The sequence below is a fragment of the Garra rufa genome, unplaced genomic scaffold, assembly GCF_049309525.1.
Source record: "Garra rufa unplaced genomic scaffold, GarRuf1.0 hap1_unplaced_002, whole genome shotgun sequence".
NCBI lineage: Eukaryota > Metazoa > Chordata > Actinopteri > Cypriniformes > Cyprinidae > Garra > Garra rufa.
The window spans coordinates 13,330,791-13,352,058 of record NW_027394277.1 but is presented as its reverse complement, the minus strand read 5'-3'; the positions used below and the strand labels follow the sequence as shown (position 1 = coordinate 13,352,058).

The following is a 21,268-nucleotide window of genomic DNA, read 5'->3' as shown; positions in this document are numbered from 1 at the left end:
AACAAAGGACAGTCACCAAACTGTTGGATTGAGGAGTTGCTAATTTTAGAGCTCACCTTTCCATTCACCACCTGCAAATTTTGGATTACACTTTCTGTGGATTGTATATACACTGGTGGACACTCACATTGGACTTATTAACACACTGGGGTTCTTGGACTGTTTTTAGGGTATGGTCAAATGAACTGTATTCTTTTAACAGAGTTTACCTGTTTTTAGGGTATGGACAAATGAACTGTATTCTTTTAACAGAGTTTACCTAGTTTTATCGTGTTGTTTTAAAGTCTTTTATGTGAACCTTGTAAATACACCAAATCTATTTAAACCAATTTTCTTTTATGTCTCATTCTTTTAACCACTAGTCATCTCTCACAGTTAAATCTGACCCCATTTTAGTCTTGTAACTCGGCTGATAAGGCCGATTGTTACACTTTTATGGGAGACCGCCTGGGAATACCAGGTGCTGTAAGCTTTTGCCTTTTCTTCACTATTTATATAATATGCTGGCTTTTACGGAGGCTGATCTTTAAATAGCCCACTTTTTGGAGCAGCCCTCGCTTATGGCCATACCGCGCTGAGAGCGCCCGATCTCGTCTGATCTCGGAAGCTAAGCAGCGTCGGGCCTGGTTAGTACTTGGATGGGAGACCGCCTGGGAATACCAGGTGCTGTAAGCTTTTGCCTTTTCTTCACTATTTATATAATATGCTGGCTTTTACGGAGGCTGATCTTTAAATAGCCCACTTTTTGGAGCAGCCCTCGCTTATGGCCATACCGCGCTGAGAGCGCCCGATCTCGTCTGATCTCGGAAGCTAAGCAGCGTCGGGCCTGGTTAGAACTTGGATGGGAGACCGCCTGGGAATACCAGGTGCTGTAAGCTTTTGCCTTTTCTTCACTATTTATATAATATGCTGGCTTTTAGAAAGACGTGTTTTACCGCTCTATTTATTACAATCATTTACATGTATTATAGAGTTTTAAGTGTTTTACATGTTTTTTAGGCCATTTTATTACTCTTAACATTTTAAGTGTATGTGTCTTTAATAAATGGATGGTTGGCCTGTCATGTGACTAGACACATGACAGGAAGCAGGAAGTACAACTGTATAAGAGAGCAGCATGACAAACAAAGGACAGTCACCAAACTGTTGGATTGAGGAGTTGCTAATTTTAGAGCTCACCTTTCCATTCACCACCTGCAAACTTTGGATTACACTTTCTGTGGATTGTATATACACTGGTGGACACTCACATTGGACTTATCAACACACTGGGGTTCTTGGACTGTTTTTAGGGTATGGACAAATGAACTGTATTCTTTTAACAGAGTTTACCTGTTTTTAGGGTATGGACAAATGAACTGTATTCTTTTAACAGAGTTTACCTAGTTTTATCGTGTTGTTTTAAAGTCTTTTATGTGAACCTTGTAAATACACCAAATCTATTTAAACCAATTTTCTTTTATGTCTCATTCTTTTAACCACTAGTCATCTCTCACAGTTAAATCTGACCCCATTTTAGTCTTGTAACTCGGCTGATAAGGCCGATTGTTACACTTTTATGGGAGACCGCCTGGGAATACCAGGTGCTGTAAGCTTTTGCCTTTTCTTCACTATTTATATAACATGCTGGCTTTTACGGAGGCTGATCTTTAAATAGCCCACTTTTTGGACCAGCCCTCGCTTATGGCCATACCGCGCTGAGAGCGCCCGATCTCGTCTGATCTCGGAAGCTAAGCAGCGTCGGGCCTGGTTAGTACTTGGATGGGAGACCGCCTGGGAATACCAGGTGCTGTAAGCTTTTGCCTTTTCTTCACTATTTATATAATATGCTGGCTTTTAGAAAGACGTGTTTTACCGCTCTATTTATTACAATCATTTAAATGTATTATAGAGTTTTAAGTGTTTTACATGTTTTTTAGGCCATTTTATTACTCTTAACATTTTAAGTGTATGTGTCTTTAATAAATGGATGGTTGGCCTGTCATGTGACTAGACACATGACAGGAAGCAGGAAGTACAACTGTATAAGAGAGCAGCATGACAAACAAAGGACAGTCACCAAACTGTTGGATTGAGGAGTTGATAGTTTTAGAGCTCACCTTTCCATTCACCACCTGCAAACTTTGGATTACACTTTCTGTGGATTGTATATACACTGGTGGACACTCACATTGGACTTATCAACACACTGGGGTTCTTGGACTGTTTTTAGGGTATGGACAAATGAACTGTATTCTTTTAACAGAGTTTACCTGTTTTTAGGGTATGGACAAATGAACTGTATTCTTTTAACAGAGTTTACCTAGTTTTATCGTGTTGTTTTAAAGTCTTTTATGTGAACCTTGTATATACACCAAATCTATTTAAACCAATTTTCTTTTATGTCTCATTCTTTTAACCACTAGTCATCTCTCACAGTTAAATCTGACCCCATTTTAGTCTTGTAACTCGGCTGATAAGGCCGATTGTTACACTTTTATGGGAGACCGCCTGGGAATACCAGGTGCTGTAAGCTTTTGCCTTTTCTTCACTATTTATATAATATGCTGGCTTTTACGGAGGCTGATCTTTAAATAGCCCACTTTTTGGAGCAGCCGTGCGTGTTCCTCCTGCCAGTCCAGTGTCGTTTGCCATCCGTCTCTCTCCAGCCAGTTCTGTTTCGTAATCCATTAATCCGTCCGTTTTTTTTAAAGAAAAATAAGTTAAGAAAAAAAAGGTTTAACCACCCTCCAGCCAGCAAAAATGCTGCTGTTAGGTGGTTTTATAACTGAAAAAAACACAAAAAAACTAACTTAAAGTAAAACCACTCACAAAACAAACAAAAAAAATCAAACACAAAATGGAGGAGAGCCTTCCTCTCCCAACTGCTGCCAACCACTTCCTGTTGCTCTCTAGCGCTCTCAGGTGGCGCTGAGAGCGCCCGATCTTGTCTGATCTCGGAAGCTAAGCAGCGTCGGGCCTGGTTAGTACTTGGATGGGAGACCGCCTGGGAATACCAGGTGCTGTAAGCTTTTGCCTTTTCTTCACTATTTATATAATATGCTGGCTTTTACGGAGGCTGATCTTTAAATAGCCCACTTTTTGGAGCAGCCCTTGCTTATGGCCATACCGCCACCTGAGAGCGCTAGAGAGCAACAGGAAGTGGTTGGCAGCAGTTGGGAGAGGAAGGCTCTCCTCCATTTTGTGTTTGATTTTTTTTGTTTGTTTTGTGAGTGGTTTTACTTTAAGTTAGTTTTTTTGTGTTTTTTTCAGTTATAAAACCACCTAACAGCAGCATTTTTGCTGGCTGGAGGGTGGTTAAACCTTTTTTTTCTTAACTTATTTTTCTTTAAAAAAAACGGACGGATTAATGGATTACGAAACAGAACTGGCTGGAGAGAGACGGATGGCAAACGACACTGGACTGGCAGGAGGAACACGCACGGCAATGGACACTGGACTGGCTGGAGGAACATGCACGGCAAACGAGACTGGACTGGCAGGAGGAACACGCACGGCAAACGACATTGGACTGGATAAACGACCACGAGCTACAAATGGAAAAAAACAGGAAGTAAGAGAAAAGTTTGTTGAGCGACAATATTTAAAGGAAGCTACAGTGATTGTGAATGTGGAGAATGTGATTGGGGTGAGAGCGGAGGACATTATTAAAGCTGTAACGGAACAATGTGGACATGGCAAAATTTTAGCACTAAGACCAAGACAAGGGAAAGAATACGAACTGACAATGGAAAAAGAAGAAACGTGTGAAAAACTAATTGATGGACTAAGAATAAAAGGAGTGGACTGTGAAGTAAAAAATCTACAAAACAGGGATTATGTTGTTTCCTTCATGCACCTGCCTGTCTACCTGGATGACAAAGAAATTTTAGGAAAATTGGAGGGATGGGGAGTTGATCCCATTACCAAAATTAAAAGAAGACGCTACCCGGGCACCGACATTGAAGATGGAACAAGGTTCCTTAAGGTGAGGTTCCCCAAGCAAGTGGCATCATTGCCATATAGCACACGGCTAGAAACAGCCGAAGGGCCGCAGTACTTCCGGGTGATGCACAGCCATCAGGTGAAGACCTGTAGGCTGTGCATGAGCCCGGATCACCTGCTAATAGAATGCCCAAATTTTGTGTGCTACAAATGTGAGGAGAGGGGACATTTTGCACGAGATTGCAATGCTGTCAGGTGCCCGGGGTGTCAGGAAGTTTTAAATAAATGTGAATGTTGGATGGAGGGAGAGGAAGGAGGAAGGGAAGAACAGGTGGGCAGACAGGTGCATGAAGGAAACAACGAGGAGGAAGGACTACAACAAAAAGAAATGGAAGGAGGACCGAGCTGCAGAGAGGAAGGAGAAAGAAGAGAAGACAACATTAATAATAACGAACAAACAGTGGAGCAGGACACTCAATGGACAGAGATGGAGATGTCGGACAGTTTTAATACTTTTCTGGGTGATGTGGAGAGAGATGGGCAAGGAAGGTTGGATCAAGTTAAAGAAACGGACAATGAAGAGGGAATAAAGATGGACAAAATGGACAAAGACAGAGGAGGGAAAGGACAAATAAGAAGGAGAGCACTGAAGGTAAAACCAAATTTGGAAAGTGCAAGAAAAAAGATTATGACAGAGACTAACAGATTTGATGTGCTAAGGGTCCTGGAGGGAGAAAATGATGAATAATGATTTTTATGTATTTTTTTTATTTACTTTTAATGGTTTTAAGTTGTGTTGCTTTTAATGCAAGGGGTCTGATGGACATGAGGAAGTTTGAAAAAGTAAAAGAAAAATGTAAAAGGGAAGACATTGTTGCATTACAAGAAACAAACTGGAGAGAAAATGTGATGAATGATTATAAAAAGAGATGGGATGGAGGTATTTTATATAATAATGGAGATGGGCGGGCTGGGAGAGGTGTGGCTTTTTTAATGAAGGACGATGTTTTTAAAGTGAGTAAAAGTGTGTATAAGGACAAGATGGGGAAATGTTTGGTAGTTGAGACAAAATATGAAGGAAGAGATTTGATTTTAGTAAATGTACATGCACCAGTGGAAGATAAGGAAAAGAAAGAGTTTTTTAATGTTTTAAGAAACATTGTAAAGAAGTATAAAGAAATAATTATGATGGGGGATTTTAACACAGTTTTTAGTAAACAGGATATGGCTGAAGGAATGGTTTTTAAAACAGATACAGGAAGAAAAGAATTAAAAGCATTAATGGATGAAAATAATATGATAGATGTGTGGAGAGAAAGAAATGAAAAGAAAAAAGAATTTTCGAGAAGACAAATAGTAGGGCAGTTTGTATGCCAAACTAGAATTGACTATGTTTTATGTACAAGAAATGTGGAGAATTTTATAGAAAATATTAAGTACAAAGAAACAAGTTTTAGCGATCATAAGATTTTATCTTTTAAGTTGGACTGGAGTCAAATGCAAAGAGGTCCGGGAGTATGGATTTTAAATACACAGATTTTAAAGAATGAAGATTATGTTTTAAAAGTGAAAGAAATTATAGAAAAAGAAAAGGAAAATGGAATGTATGAAGAGGATAAGAGAATATGGTGGGAGAGTGTAAAGTTTTTAATCAAAAAATTCTCAATCAGGTATTGTAGTGTTATTCAGAAATGCAAAAGATCCAAAGAAAGAGGAATAAAGGAAAGTTTGGAAATGGAACTGAATAAAGAATTTCAAGACATACAAAAGATAAAGGAAATGGAGGGGAAACTGAAAGAAATAGAAGAAAAGGAATATGAGGGGGCGAGGTTAAGAAGCAAAGCAAAATATGTGGTGGAGGGAGAAAAATGTACAAAGTTCTTTTTTGATCTGGAAAAAAAGAGAGGGAAAGCTGAAACGATAAAAGAAATAAGAGGGGAGAATGGGGAAATTGTAGAAGGGAATGAAAAGATTTTAAAAGAAATAAAGAATTTTTATGAGGATCTGTTTAGTGCAAGGGGGGTGGAAGAGGAGGAAAAAAAGGAACTGTTGAATCAGATAAAAGCAAAAGTAAGTGAGGAACATAAAAAAGAATGTGACCAAGAAATCAGGGAAGACGAGATTGAAAGAGCAATAAATCAACTGAATAAAAAGAAAAGTCCAGGAATAGATGGTTTGGGAACTGAATTTTATGTTTGTTTTAAAGAAGTTTTAACAAAGATTTTAAATGAGGTTTTTAAAGAAATTTTTGAAAAGGAAGAGATTAATGAAAGAACAAGGATGGGGTTAATGAAATTGATATATAAAAGGAAAGGAGAAAAAGTAGATCTAAAAAACTACAGACCAATCACGATGTTGAATACAGATCTTAAGATTTTAGCGAAGGTTTTAGCAAACAGATTAAAGGAAGTAATGCCAAGTATAATTAAAACAAACCAAGCATATGGAGTCAAAGGAAGAGATATAGCCGACATAACAATGAGTATAAGGGACACGATATGGTACATGAAAGAAAAAAATGAAGAAGGATATATAATTAGTTTGGATTTTGAAAAAGCTTTTGATAGGGTTGAGCACGGGTATTTATTTGAGGTTTTAAGGAGTTTTGGGTTCGGGGAAAATTTTATTAAATGGATTGAGATTTTATATAAGGGTGCACTAACAAAGATAAAATGCAATGGGTTTTTAACAGAGTGTTTTAAAATAACAAGGTCAATAAGACAGGGTTGTCCACTCTCAGCATTATTGTACTCACTTGTTTCTGAACCCTTGGGACTGGCTATAAAACAGAATGAAAGAATAATAGGGATAGAAATTGAGGGAAATAAGGCTGAGGGGAAAGTTTTTCAATATGCTGATGACACAACAATAATTGTAAAGGGAAAAGAGAGTGTTAAAGAAGTTATGAAGGTGGTAAAAGAATATTGTAGTGGGTCTGGAAGTAAAGTAAATGAGGAGAAAACGGTATATATGAGATTTGGTAAAGCTATGGTTTTAATGGATTGTTTTAATTTTAAGGAAGTGGAAGAAATGAGGATTTTAGGAGTTGTAATGGGAAAGAATGAGAGGAAAGTAAGAGATGAAATGTGGGAGCAACTAGTAACAGATATAGAGAGAAGATTAAATTTTTGGAAATTGAGAACTTTAAACTTGAAGGGGAAGGTTTTAATATTGAATGTTTTAATGGTTTCTAAACTTTGGTATGTTTTATATGTTTCTGAAATACCTTTATGGACAGAACGGAGGTTGAAGAAATGTTTTCTTGACTTTTTATGGGAGGGGAAACCAGCAAGGATTGCACATAATACGATTTTAGGGGCGATAGAGAAGGGGGGCTTAGGTTTAATGGATGTGGAACAGCGAAAAAATGCGTTGAGAGTAAAAATTGTTAAGAAATACCTGCAACAAGATAACAAAACTGAGTGGAAAAAAACAATGAAATACTTTTTAAACAAATGTGGGGATTTTAACATGGGGGACGGAATATTATGGATGAAAACAAAAATTTGGATGACGGAAGGATTACCCGAATTTTATAGAGAAATTTTTAGTGCCTGGGGGAATTTTTTAACGAAAATCGAGTACAATCCGCATGGAAGAGAAAACATTTTAAATCAACCTCTGTTCTTAAATAACAACATTTTAAAACAAGAGAAAGCAATATTTTTTAAAAAATGGATGGATGTGGGGATAACAAGAGTGAGAGATGTTTTGTATGAATTTAAAGAGGGTTTTTTACCGATACAATATATTGTGGATGCGATGGAGGAAGCAAAAGAAGAATACAGTAAACAAGAAATAACAAATAAATATGAAATTATTAAAAATGCAATACCCAAAGAGTGGATTAAAAGAATAGAGAGTATGGAAGGAGAGCAAACAGAGGGAAATATTTTTGTGAAACTGGGGGGAAAAATGTATGATTTTAAAGAATGTACTGTAAAAATGTTTTATTGTGTTTTTAGAGATGGTGTTTTTAAAGAGCCGATTGTAAATAAGTACTGGGTGGAAAAATTCAAGGATCTAAAAGAAGAATGTATATGGAGAAACATGAGGGGGAGGTGTGTTGAAACAAAGTTAGGATGTTTGGAATATTTTATAAGGCATAAAGCGGTTTTTACTGAGTCTGTTTTAAACAAGGTGGGAATGGAACAAAATCCAATGTGTAAAGTGTGTCATGAAAAAGAAGAGGGGATTTTACATTTGTTTTTATATTGTAAAGAATTGGAGGATTTTCTAAGGAAATGTAAATGTTTAATTAAAGATGTGAGCGAAGGTTGGGATGAAAGTGCAATGGAATGGAAAAGAGTAGTGATGTTTGGTTGGGAAAAGAAGGGTCAACACAAAAAGTTTATAAATCTGTGTATAATGTTAATGAAAAGCGCAATTTGGGAAAGAAGAATTGTGGCCAAAAAAGAAAAAATGGTGTTAGAGGTTTGGACTGTTTTTAAAAGGAAAATAGAAGTATATGTAGAACAATTATATGTGTATTTTAAAAGTGAAAATATGCTGAAAGCTTTTTATGATGTTTTTACACCAACAGTTTGTAATGTTTTAGAGAATTTCATGTGCAATTTGCCAGGAAGAGAAAGAGCTTTCTAAATCTTAAGTATAAAAGGCATGATTTTAAACAAAAAATACGAGATGAGTAGATTATATTTTATCTTATTTTTAATTTTTTTTTTTCTTTTCTTTCGTCTTTGGGTGGACAACTATATTGTATTGTTGATGTTTTTATTGGTTGAAAATTCATCTTATTGTTAATGTGTTCCTTTTGCTTTGTTGATGATAATGTGATGTATTTTTTAATGTTTATTTATTTTGTCGTGAGACTTCTAATGTGAAGCACACATTGGAAAATTTGTATTATGAAATTTCTTTAATAAAAAAAAAAAAAAAAGAGCGCCCGATCTCGTCTGATCTCGGAAGCTAAGCAGCGTCGGGCCTGGTTAGTACTTGGATGGGAGACCGCCTGGGAATACCAGGTGCTGTAAACTTTTGCCTTTTCTTCACTATTTATATAATATGCTGGCTTTTACGGAGGCTGATCTTTAAATAGCCCACTTTTTGGAGCAGCCCTCGCTTATGGCCATACCGCGCTGAGAGCGCCCGATCTCGTCTGATCTCGGAAGCTAAGCAGCGTCGGGCCTGGTTAGTACTTGGATGGGAGACCGCCTGGGAATACCAGGTGCTGTAAGCTTTTGCCTTTTCTTCACTATTTATATAATATGCTGGCTTTTAGAAAGACGTGTTTTACCGCTCTATTTATTACAATCATTTAAATGTATTATAGAGTTTTAAGTGTTTTACATGTTTTTTAGGCCATTTTATTACTCTTAACATTTTAAGTGTATGTGTCTTTAATAAATGGATGGTTGGCCTGTCATGTGACTAGACACATGACAGGAAGCAGGAAGTACAACTGTATAAGAGAGCAGCATGACAAACAAAGGACAGTCACCAAACTGTTGGATTGAGGAGTTGCTAATTTTAGAGCTCACCTTTCCATTCACCACCTGCAAACTTTGGATTACACTTTCTGTGGATTGTATATACACTGGTGGACACTCACATTGGACTTATCAACACACTGGGGTTCTTGGACTGTTTTTAGGGTATGGACAAATGAACTGTATTCTTTTAACAGAGTTTACCTGTTTTTAGGGTATGGACAAATGAACTGTATTCTTTTAACAGAGTTTACCTAGTTTTATCGTGTTGTTTTAAAGTCTTTTATGTGAACCTTGTAAATACACCAAATCTATTTAAACCAATTTTCTTTTATGTCTCATTCTTTTAACCACTAGTCATCTCTCACAGTTAAATCTGACCCCATTTTAGTCTTGTAACTCGGCTGATAAGGCCGATTGTTACACTTTTATGGGAGACCGCCTGGGAATACCAGGTGCTGTAAGCTTTTGCCTTTTCTTCACTATTTATATAATATGCTGGCTTTTACGGAGGCTGATCTTTAAATAGCCCACTTTTTGGAGCAGCCCTCGCTTATGGCCATACCGCGCTGAGAGCGCCCGATCTCGTCTGATCTCGGAAGCTAAGCAGCGTCGGGCCTGGTTAGTACTTGGATGGGAGACCGCCTGGGAATACCAGGTGCTGTAAGCTTTTGCCTTTTCTTCACTATTTATATAATATGCTGGCTTTTACGGAGGCTGATCTTTAAATAGCCCACTTTTTGGAGCAGCCCTCGCTTATGGCCATACCGCGCTGAGAGCGCCCGATCTCGTCTGATCTCGGAAGCTAAGCAGCGTCGCGCCTGGTTAGTACTTGGATGGGAGACCGCCTGGGAATACCAGGTGCTGTGAGCTTTTGCCTTTTCTTCACTATTTATATAATATGCTGGCTTTTAGAAAGACGTGTTTTACCGCTCTATTTATTACAATCATTTACATGTATTATAGAGTTTTAAGTGTTTTACATGTTTTTTAGGCCATTTTATTACTCTTAACATTTTAAGTGTATGTGTCTTTAATAAATGGATGGTTGGCCTGTCATGTGACTAGACACATGACAGGAAGCAGGAAGTACAACTGTATAAGAGAGCAGCATGACAAACAAAGGACAGTCACCAAACTGTTGGATTGAGGAGTTGCTAATTTTAGAGCTCACCTTTCCATTCACCACCTGCAAACTTTGGATTACACTTTCTAGGGATTGTATATACACTGGTGGACACTCACATTGGACTTATCAACACACTGGGGTTCTTGGACTGTTTTTAGGGTATGGACAAATGAACTGTATTCTTTTAACAGAGTTTACCTGTTTTTAGGGTATGGACAAATGAACTGTATTCTTTTAACAGAGTTTACCTAGTTTTATCGTGTTGTTTTAAAGTCTTTTATGTGAACCTTGTAAATACACCAAATCTATTTAAACCAATTTTCTTTTATGTCTCATTCTTTTAACCACTAGTCATCTCTCACAGTTAAATCTGACCCCATTTTAGTCTTGTAACTCGGCTGATAAGGCCGATTGTTACACTTTTATGGGAGACCGCCTGGGAATACCAGGTGCTGTAAGCTTTTGCCTTTTCTTCACTATTTATATAATATGCTGGCTTTTACGGAGGCTGATCTTTAAATAGCCCACTTTTTGGAGCAGCCCTCGCTTATGGCCATACCGCGCTGAGAGCGCCCGATCTCGTCTGATCTCGGAAGCTAAGCAGCGTCGGGCCTGGTTAGTACTTGGATGGGAGACCGCCTGGGAATACCAGGTGCTGTAAGCTTTTGCCTTTTCTTCACTATTTATATAATATGCTGGCTTTTACGGAGGCTGATCTTTAAATAGCCCACTTTTTGGAGCAGCCCTCGCTTATGGCCATACCGCGCTGAGAGCGCCCGATCTCGTCTGATCTCGGAAGCTAAGCAGTGTCGGGCCTGGTTAGTACTTGGATGGGAGACCGCCTGGGAATACCAGGTGCTGTAAGCTTTTGCCTTTTCTTCACTATTTATATAATATGCTGGCTTTTAGAAAGACGTGTTTTACCGCTCTATTTATTACAATCATTTACATGTATTATAGAGTTTTAAGTGTTTTACATGTTTTTTAGGCCATTTTATTACTCTTAACATTTTAAGTGTATGTGTCTTTAATAAATGGATGGTTGGCCTGTCATGTGACTAGACACATGACAGGAAGCAGGAAGTACAACTGTATAAGAGAGCAGCATGACAAACAAAGGACAGTCACCAAACTGTTGGATTGAGGAGTTGCTAATTTTAGAGCTCACCTTTCCATTCACCACCTGCAAACTTTGGATTACACTTTCTGTGGATTGTATATACACTGGTGGACACTCACATTGGACTTATCAACACACTGGGGTTCTTGGACTGTTTTTAGGGTATGGACAAATGAACTGTATTCTTTTAACAGAGTTTACCTGTTTTTAGGGTATGGACAAATGAACTGTATTCTTTTAACAGAGTTTACCTAGTTTTATCGTGTTGTTTTAAAGTCTTTTATGTGAACCTTGTAAATACACCAAATCTATTTAAACCAATTTTCTTTTATGTCTCATTCTTTTAACCACTAGTCATCTCTCACAGTTAAATCTGACCCCATTTTAGTCTTGTAACTTGGCTGATAAGGCCGATTGTTACACTTTTATGGGAGACCGCCTGGGAATACCAGGTGCTGTAAGCTTTTGCCTTTTCTTCACTATTTATATAATATGCTGGCTTTTACGGAGGCTGATCTTTAAATAGCCCACTTTTTGGAGCAGCCCTCGCTTATGGCCATACCGCGCTGAGAGCGCCCGATCTCGTCTGATCTCGGAAGCTAAGCAGCGTCGGGCCTGGTTAGTACTTGGATGGGAGACCGCCTGGGAATACCAGGTGCTGTAAGCTTTTGCCTTTTCTTCACTATTTATATAATATGCTGGCTTTTACGGAGGCTGATCTTTAAATAGCCCACTTTTTGGAGCAGCCCTCGCTTATGGCCATACCGCGCTGAGAGCGCCCGATCTCGTCTGATCTCGGAAGCTAAGCAGTGTCGGGCCTGGTTAGTACTTGGATGGGAGACCGCCTGGGAATACCAGGTGCTGTAAGCTTTTGCCTTTTCTTCACTATTTATATAATATGCTGGCTTTTAGAAAGACGTGTTTTACCGCTCTATTTATTACAATCATTTACATGTATTATAGAGTTTTAAGTGTTTTACATGTTTTTTAGGCCATTTTATTACTCTTAACATTTTAAGTGTATGTGTCTTTAATAAATGGATGGTTGGCCTGTCATGTGACTAGACACATGACAGGAAGCAGGAAGTACAACTGTATAAGAGAGCAGCATGACAAACAAAGGACAGTCACCAAACTGTTGGATTGAGGAGTTGCTAATTTTAGAGCTCACCTTTCCATTCACCACCTGCAAACTTTGGATTACACTTTCTGTGGATTGTATATACACTGGTGGACACTCACATTGGACTTATCAACACACTGGGGTTCTTGGACTGTTTTTAGGGTATGGACAAATGAACTGTATTCTTTTAACAGAGTTTACCTGTTTTTAGGGTATGGACAAATGAACTGTATTCTTTTAACAGAGTTTACCTAGTTTTATCGTGTTGTTTTAAAGTCTTTTATGTGAACCTTGTAAATACACCAAATCTATTTAAACCAATTTTCTTTTATGTCTCATTCTTTTAACCACTAGTCATCTCTCACAGTTAAATCTGACCCCATTTTAGTCTTGTAACTTGGCTGATAAGGCCGATTGTTACACTTTTATGGGAGACCGCCTGGGAATACCAGGTGCTGTAAGCTTTTGCCTTTTCTTCACTATTTATATAATATGCTGGCTTTTACGGAGGCTGATCTTTAAATAGCCCACTTTTTGGAGCAGCCCTCGCTTATGGCCATTCCGCGCTGAGAGCGCCCGATCTCGTCTGATCTCGGAAGCTAAGCAGCGTCGGGCCTGGTTAGTACTTGGATGGGAGACCGCCTGGGAATACCAGGTGCTGTAAGCTTTTGCCTTTTCTTCACTATTTATATAATATGCTGGCTTTTAGAAAGACGTGTTTTACCGCTCTATTTATTACAATCATTTAAATGTATTATAGAGTTTTAAGTGTTTTACATGTTTTTTAAGCCATTTTATTACTCTTAACATTTTAAGTGTATGTGTCTTTAATAATTGGATGGTTGGCCTGTCATGTGACTAGACACATGACAGGAAGCAGGAAGTACAACTGTATAAGACAGCAGCATGACAAACAAAGGACAGTCACCAAACTGTTGGATTAAGGAGTTGCTCATTTTAGAGCTCACCTTTCCATTCACCACCTGCAAACTTTGAATTACACTTTCTGTGGATTGTATATACACTGGTGGACACTCACATTGGACTTATCAACACACTGGGGTTCTTGGACTGTTTTTAGGGTATGGACAAATGAACTGTATTCTTTTAACAGAGTTTACCTGTTTTTAGGGTATGGACAAATGAACTGTATTCTTTTAACAGAGTTTACCTAGTTTTATCGTGTTGTTTTAAAGTCTTTTATGTGAACCTTGTAAATACACCAAATCTATTTAAACCAATTTTCTTTTATGTCTCATTCTTTTAACCACTAGTCATCTCTCACAGTTAAATCTGACCCCATTTTAGTCTTGTAACTCGGCTGATAAGGCCGATTGTTACACTTTTATGGGAGACCGCCTGGGAATACCAGGTGCTGTAAGCTTTTGCCTTTTCTTCACTATTTATATAAAATGCTGGCTTTTACGGAGGCTGATCTTTAAATAGCCCACTTTTTGGAGCAGCCCTCGCTTATGGCCATACCGCGCTGAGAGCGCCCGATCTCGTCTGATCTCGGAAGCTAAGCAGCGTCGGGCCTGGTTAGTACTTGGATGGGAGACCGCCTGGGAATACCAGGTGCTGTAAGCTTTTGCCTTTTCTTCACTATTTATATAATATGCTGGCTTTTACGGAGGCTGATCTTTAAATAGCCCACTTTTTGGAGCAGCCCTTGCTTATGGCCATACCGCGCTGAGAGCGCCCGATCTCGTCTGATCTCGGAAGCTAAGCAGCGTCGGGCCTGGTTAGTACTTGGATGGGAGACCGCCTGGGAATACCAGGTGCTGTAAGCTTTTGCCTTTTCTTCACTATTTATATAATATGCTGGCTTTTAGAAAGACGTGTTTTACCGCTCTATTTATTACAATCATTTACATGTATTATAGAGTTTTAAGTGTTTTACATGTTTTTTAGGCCATTTTATTACTCTTAACATTTTAAGTGTATGTGTCTTTAATAAATGGATGGTTGGCCTGTCATGTGACTAGACACATGACAGGAAGCAGGAAGTACAACTGTATAAGAGAGCAGCATGACAAACAAAGGACAGTCACCAAACTGTTGGATTGAGGAGTTGCTAATTTTAGAGCTCACCTTTCCATTCACCACCTGCAAATTTTGGATTACACTTTCTGTGGATTGTATATACACTGGTGGACACTCACATTGGACTTATCAACACACTGGGGTTCTTGGACTGTTTTTAGGGTATGGACAAATGAACTGTATTCTTTTAACAGAGTTTACCTGTTTTTAGGGTATGGACAAATGAACTGTATTCTTTTAACAGAGTTTACCTAGTTTTATCGTGTTGTTTTAAAGTCTTTTATGTGAACCTTGTAAATACACCAAATCTATTTAAACCAATTTTCTTTTATGTCTCATTCTTTTAACCACTAGTCATCTCTCACAGTTAAATCTGACCCCATTTTAGTCTTGTAACTCGGCTGATAAGGCCGATTGTTACACTTTTATGGGAGACCGCCTGGGAATACCAGGTGCTGTAAGCTTTTGCCTTTTCTTCACTATTTATATAATATGCTGGCTTTTACGGAGGCTGATCTTTAAATAGCCCACTTTTTGGACCAGCCCTCGCTTACGGCCATACCCCCACCTGAGGCGCTAGAGAGCAAACAGGAAGTGAGTTGGCAGTTTGTAGTGTGCAGTAGGTGAGATAGGCTCACCATTTTTCTGGGTGTTTTTTCACATTTATTTTGTTTGTTTTTTAGTTAGAAAAAGTTTTTTTTGAGGAAGGTTTTTTTTAACCCCAAACAGGTCTTTCTGTTTGGGGTTTGAGACAACCAAAATATGGATTTAATGGACAAAGAACACGGACTGGTAAAACAACATGAGATGGGAAATGCGGAACCAGGATTTGTTGCAGACATAACTGAAAGGAATATAAATGAAAGACATGGAGAAAACAATAATGAAACGTGGGCGACGGTGGTTTCAAGGAGGAAACAAGAAAGAAAAACAACTGGACAAGAACGAAAAGGAGATCTACAATCAACTGAAGGTATTGGAATTGAGAAAGAAGTTGGAGAAAAAAGAAATGTTTTATCTCAACGACAACAAATGATACAGAAATTAAGCAAACAAACAAGGTATCAGAGGGAATACAAGAAAGAAGCAACATTAACAATGACTGTTAAAGATATAGAAAATATAACAATACTAATGATAATTAAAGCAGTTGAAGAGAAAGTTGGAATGGGAAAATTGATCGGACTGAGAAGAAAAAATAATTATGATTTTGAAATGACTATGGAAAGTGAGATGGACTGTGATTTGCTGTTGAATGGAATAATGATAAACGGACAAGAATGTGAGATAAGGAAATTGTGTGCAACAGAAAGAATGGTGTCTTTCTTGAGTCTGCCCAGCTATATAGAAGATGAGGAAATCAGTCAAAAACTAATCAATTGGGGTGTAACTCCCATTCTACCACTAAGAAGAAGATATCATCCCGGGACAACGGTGGCAGACGGAACACGATTTTTGAGGGTAAAGTTTCCACAAGAGGTGACGTCTTTACCATACAACACAAGCTTCAGGACTGAAGAAGGAGTGCAGTACTTCAGAGTGATTCACGATAATCAAGTGAAGACATGCAGGATCTGTGTAAGTCCGGAGCATGAAAAAAAGGACTGCCCACAATTCACATGCAGAAATTGTCTTGAGCAGGGGCATTATGCGCGAGACTGTAAAGTCCTGCGGTGCCAAGGCTGCCAAAAGACAATGTTAAGATGCAGATGCGAGATAGAAGACGAGGAAAATGAAGATCCAGGAATGGAAATACAAGAGGTAATGGGAGTTACAACAATTGAGAGGTTAAATGACTCACAAAGGCAGACGCAAGGAGAGGACGAGAAACAAGATGACGAGGAAGAGGAGAACAACAACATAGATGAGAATAAAGAAAAGAAGGAAGATGAAGAACAAGGAATGGAGATGGGAGGAGGAGCGAACAAAGAGGATATAAATTTGATTAAAGAAGGATTTTCTAAGGAACAGGACGATGTGGACACTAATGAACTGGACTACGAAAAAGGACAAGAAAAAGAAAAAGCTGAGGATAAGGGAATAAAGACACTGACTGAGGTAAGAGGAGCAGACAATGGGGGGGAAATTCGTGGAATGGAAAACAAAGGAAAAGAAAGACTGAATAGATGTGTAAAAACAAGAAAAGATGGCTTAGACATTCAACAGGTTCTTAAAAGGCAGAAGATAAGAAGAGAAGAGCAAAAGGAAAGACTGGAGAGGAGGAAAGCTGAAATGGGTGAAGTAAAAAATACTTTTTTGAAAGACAATGAAACGGATTGAATGGTGGGTTTTGGTTTTTCCAATCTTTTCTTTAATGAGCTCTATATCAATTGTATCGCTGAATGCTAGAGGATTATCCAAATGTCAAAAGTTTGAAAGATTAATGTGTCTGACCAAAAAATGTGATGTGCTATGTTTACAAGAAACGAAATGGGAAGATAAAATAAGTGATGAAATTAGAAAATTATGGAACGGAGAAATATATAGTAACTGTGATATGGAAAGGAAGAGAGGGGTAGCTATTTTAATAAGAAAAGGAGTATTTGAAGAAGTAAATATAGATTATAAAGACACAAAGGGAAGAATAATAATTGTTAAATTTGTGTGTAATGGAAAAGAAATGAAAGTGTGTAATATACATGCACCAAATGATGAAAGAGATAAATTTAATTTTTACAGGGATATGAATGAGTTAATAGAAAAACATGACAACATTATGGTGTTAGGTGATTTTAACACTGTAATACAGAGAATTGATGTAGATGATTCAATGGGATTTAGAAGAGATAGAGGGAGGAATGAACTACATAACATAATGGAGAAATATAATATGGTGGATGTGTGGAGAGAGAGGAATGGTATGAAAAGAGAATATTCAAGAAGACAAATTGTTGATAGAGTTCTAAAGCAAAGTAGAATAGACTTATTTTTATGTAAGAAAAAGGAAGCATATTATGTCACTAAGGCGTCTTACAAAAATTATAGTGAGAGTGATCATGATTTTTTATGGATATTGATGAATTTTAATGAGGCTGATAAAGGACCAGGGGTGTGGATATTAAATGCAGAACTTCTAAAAAATGAAATATACAGAATGGAAATAGAAAGTATAATAATTAATAGTGTAAATGAGGAAATGTATGAAATAGAAAAAGGCTTTTGGTGGGACATTCTAAAAAAAAGAATAAAAAAATTCTCAATGGAATATTCAAAAAAATGGCAAAAAGTCAAAAAGATGAAAGAAAATAAGATCAAAAAAGAGTGGGATGAAGAAATGAGGAAAGTAAATGAGCATGATGAAAATATTGATAAGATAATAGAATTACAGGAAGAATTAAAGAAAATAGAAGAAGAGAAGTGTAAAGGAGCAATAATAAGAAGTAGGGCGAAAGACATTGTAGAAGGAGAAAGAAGTACGAAATATTTTTATGAATTAGAAAAAACAAGACAGAGAGCAGATATAATAAAAAGTATTAAAACAGAAGATGCGAGGATTGTAGAAGATAAAACAGGAATTTTGGAAGAAGTCAGAGAATTCTATAAGCATTTATTTACCAAAAATGAGATAGTTTTAGAAGATGAGGAATTTGTATTAAGTAAAATACAGGTTAAAGTTAATGAGGGAGACAAAGAAATGTGTGAGAGTGAGATTACGGAATTAGAAATAGGAATTGCAATTGATCAACTGAAAAATGGTAAAAGTCCAGGAATAGATGGATTAACAGCTGAATTTTATAAGGTTTTTAAAGATGTGTTATGTCCAATTTTAAATGAAATATTTATAGATAATTTTAAAAAAGGGAATTTAACGAATAGTATGAAGAAAGGTATGGTGAAAATAATTTACAAGAAAAAAGGTGATAAGAGAGACCTGAAAAACTACAGACCACTAAGCATGTTGAATACAGATTATAAAATATTAGCCAAAATTTTAGCCAATCGATTGAAAATAGTAGTACCAAATATAATTACTACAAATCAAGCATATGCTGTTCTAAAAAGAGATATTACTGATGTCATTAACAATATAAGAGATATGATATGGTACATGAAGGAGGAGAAAGAAACAGGATATATAATAAGTGTGGATTTAGAAAAGGCTTTTGATAGAGTTGAACACAAATACTTGATACATGTGATGGAGAGATTTGGTTTTGGGGAGAATTTTTTAAAATGGATAAAATGTTTATATACAGATATAAGTAGTTGTGTAAAAGTGAATGGTTTTTTAACTAAAGATTTTAAAATAACGAGATCAATCAGACAAGGGTGTCCTATGTCAGCATTATTATACACTTTAGTATCTGAAGCTTTAGGACTGGCAGTAGACCAGGAAAAGAACATAAAAGGAATACGCATAAAAGGAGAAGAATCAGAACAAAAAATATTTCAATATGCAGATGACACGACATTGTTTGTAAAAGATATTAAAAGTATGGATAAAGCAATGGAAGTTTTAGAAAGATATTGTAAAGGAACAGGGGCAAAAGTTAATAAAGAAAAAACTACATACATGAAAATTGGATTACCGAATGATCTGCTGAATAAAATGCAATTTAAGGAAGAAAAGAAGAGTATGAAAATTTTAGGTATAAGGGTTGGAGAAAATGAAAATGAAATAAGAGAAGTGGTATGGGAGGAGGTTTTAAAAGGAATGGAGAAGAGATTAAATTTCTGGAAATTAAGAGGATTATTTTTAAAAGGGAAGGTTTTAGTTATTAATTCTTTGTTTTTATCAAAAATGTGGTATGTATTGGGTTCTGTGAGTTTGCCTATATGGGTGTATAAAAAAATCAAATCTATTGTTTTAAACTTTTTATGGGAGGGGAAACCATCGAAAATTGCTTATGACACTCTAATTGGAAAGGTGGAGGAAGGAGGGTTGGGACTAATAGATCCATTAATAAGAATGAAAAGTATAAGAATAAAAACTGTTAATAAATACTGGAAACATGGGAAATATGCGTGGAAGGGTGTAATGAACTATTTTTTAAATAAATGTGGAAAAATGGGAGATGATGTTTTATGGATGAAGCTAAAAGAAAACATGATGAACGGAATACCAGAGTTTTATAAAGAGGTTGTAAAAGCATGGGGTGATTTTAGAAAGCATGTTGTTTGTACGTCTTTTACCAGGGAAGAGATTTTAAGACAACCATTGTTTTTAAATAATCAAATTAAAAAGGGAAATGATACCATTTTTTATAAAAAATGGTTTTATGCGGGGATAAAGCAAATAAAAGATATTTTGTATGAAGTGATACCTGGTTTTGTACCGGTGCAAGTAATAAGAGACGCAATTGTAGAAAATTATGACAATGAAACTAAAACAGTCTTAGAAAAACAATACAAACAAATGAAAGAAGTAATACCGGAAGAATGGATAAATATTATAGAAGGTACAGAAGAAACAAAAGGTAATGATGGAATGATGATTGATTTTAAAAGTAATGACAAACAGCATGCTTTTAAAGATGGTATTTTAAAGATGTTTTATTCTTGTTTATGTGAAGATGTTTTTATCACACCAAAAGCAGAAGGATATTGGCAAAGATTGTACCCAAGTATGGAAACTAAGAAAATATGGAAAAATCTAAGAGCTTGGTGGAAAAGTCCAATTTTAGAAAACTTTGATTATATTTTAAGACATAATTGTTTATTAAGTGAAATGAGACTGTGTAAATTTGGAATGGCAAGTGATGCAATATGCAAGGTATGTAATAGGGAAGATGAAGGATTGATACATATTTTTTTTAAATGCACAGGGTTAAAATGTTTTATAAAAAAATTAAAAGAAATGACAAGTAAATTGGGAGTAGAACAAAGATGTATTGATGAAGAATGGGAAACAATGTTTTTATTTGGTTCTAAAGGTAATTTTAAGAATGTGTGTTTTTTAAATTTGATATTAACCATTGCTAGATTTGTAATTTGGAGCAGAAGAAATTTTGTCAAACAAAAGAAAACAAAAATACCTGTGTGCAAACTTTTTAAGGTGAAGATGTGTTTTATTTTAAATGTTTTGTTTGATTACTGTAATATGAATGAAGAGAAAGATGTTTTTGTCAAAATTTTTGTAAATGATAACCCATTTATTGAAATGACATGGTTTCGATTTAATGTATTGTTGCCAGAATGTGATTCAGACTGTTTTTAAAATGTATTAACATGTTTTAAATAAATAAATAAATTAAAAAAAAAAAAAAAAAAAAAAAAAAAAAAAAGAGCGCCCGATCTCGTCTGATCTCGGAAGCTAAGCAGCGTCGGGCCTGGTTAGTACTTGGATGGGAGACCGCCTGGGAATACCAGGTGCTGTAAGCTTTTGCCTTTTCTTCACTATTTATATAATATGCTGGCTTTTAGAAAGACGTGTTTTACCGCTCTATTTATTACAATCATTTAAATGTATTATAGAGTTTTAAGTGTTTTACATGTTTTTTAGGCCATTTTATTACTCTTAACATTTTAAGTGTATGTGT

At 36.6% G+C, this 21,268-nt stretch overlaps 1 protein-coding gene, 13 non-coding genes and 1 pseudogene across 14 annotated transcripts in view; 14 read left to right on the top strand and 1 right to left on the bottom strand.

Annotated features, from left to right (window-relative positions):
• Window positions 1–21,268, bottom strand: part of LOC141305375 (uncharacterized) — a 566,500-nt gene that overhangs the window by 301,174 nt on the left and 244,058 nt on the right. The window lies entirely within an intron of this gene.
• LOC141308118 (5S ribosomal RNA) lies at window positions 557–675 on the top strand. The gene has a single exon (XR_012347041.1). It is a non-coding gene; the product is annotated as a 5S ribosomal RNA (ribosomal RNA).
• On the top strand, window positions 760–878 carry LOC141307427 (5S ribosomal RNA). Its single transcript, XR_012346381.1, has one exon. It is a non-coding gene; the product is annotated as a 5S ribosomal RNA (ribosomal RNA).
• Window positions 1,680–1,798, top strand: LOC141308117 (5S ribosomal RNA). Its single transcript, XR_012347040.1, has one exon. It is a non-coding gene; the product is annotated as a 5S ribosomal RNA (ribosomal RNA).
• On the top strand, window positions 2,897–3,011 carry LOC141307765 (5S ribosomal RNA; annotated as a pseudogene).
• Window positions 9,006–9,124, top strand: LOC141308116 (5S ribosomal RNA). Its single transcript, XR_012347039.1, has one exon. It is a non-coding gene; the product is annotated as a 5S ribosomal RNA (ribosomal RNA).
• On the top strand, window positions 9,926–10,044 carry LOC141308114 (5S ribosomal RNA). The gene has a single exon (XR_012347038.1). It is a non-coding gene; the product is annotated as a 5S ribosomal RNA (ribosomal RNA).
• On the top strand, window positions 10,129–10,247 carry LOC141307496 (5S ribosomal RNA). The gene has a single exon (XR_012346448.1). It is a non-coding gene; the product is annotated as a 5S ribosomal RNA (ribosomal RNA).
• On the top strand, window positions 11,049–11,167 carry LOC141308113 (5S ribosomal RNA). The gene has a single exon (XR_012347037.1). It is a non-coding gene; the product is annotated as a 5S ribosomal RNA (ribosomal RNA).
• LOC141305572 (5S ribosomal RNA) lies at window positions 11,252–11,370 on the top strand. Its single transcript, XR_012344536.1, has one exon. It is a non-coding gene; the product is annotated as a 5S ribosomal RNA (ribosomal RNA).
• On the top strand, window positions 12,172–12,290 carry LOC141308112 (5S ribosomal RNA). Its single transcript, XR_012347036.1, has one exon. It is a non-coding gene; the product is annotated as a 5S ribosomal RNA (ribosomal RNA).
• On the top strand, window positions 12,375–12,493 carry LOC141305571 (5S ribosomal RNA). The gene has a single exon (XR_012344535.1). It is a non-coding gene; the product is annotated as a 5S ribosomal RNA (ribosomal RNA).
• On the top strand, window positions 13,295–13,413 carry LOC141306544 (5S ribosomal RNA). Its single transcript, XR_012345502.1, has one exon. It is a non-coding gene; the product is annotated as a 5S ribosomal RNA (ribosomal RNA).
• LOC141308111 (5S ribosomal RNA) lies at window positions 14,215–14,333 on the top strand. Its single transcript, XR_012347035.1, has one exon. It is a non-coding gene; the product is annotated as a 5S ribosomal RNA (ribosomal RNA).
• On the top strand, window positions 14,418–14,536 carry LOC141308109 (5S ribosomal RNA). Its single transcript, XR_012347032.1, has one exon. It is a non-coding gene; the product is annotated as a 5S ribosomal RNA (ribosomal RNA).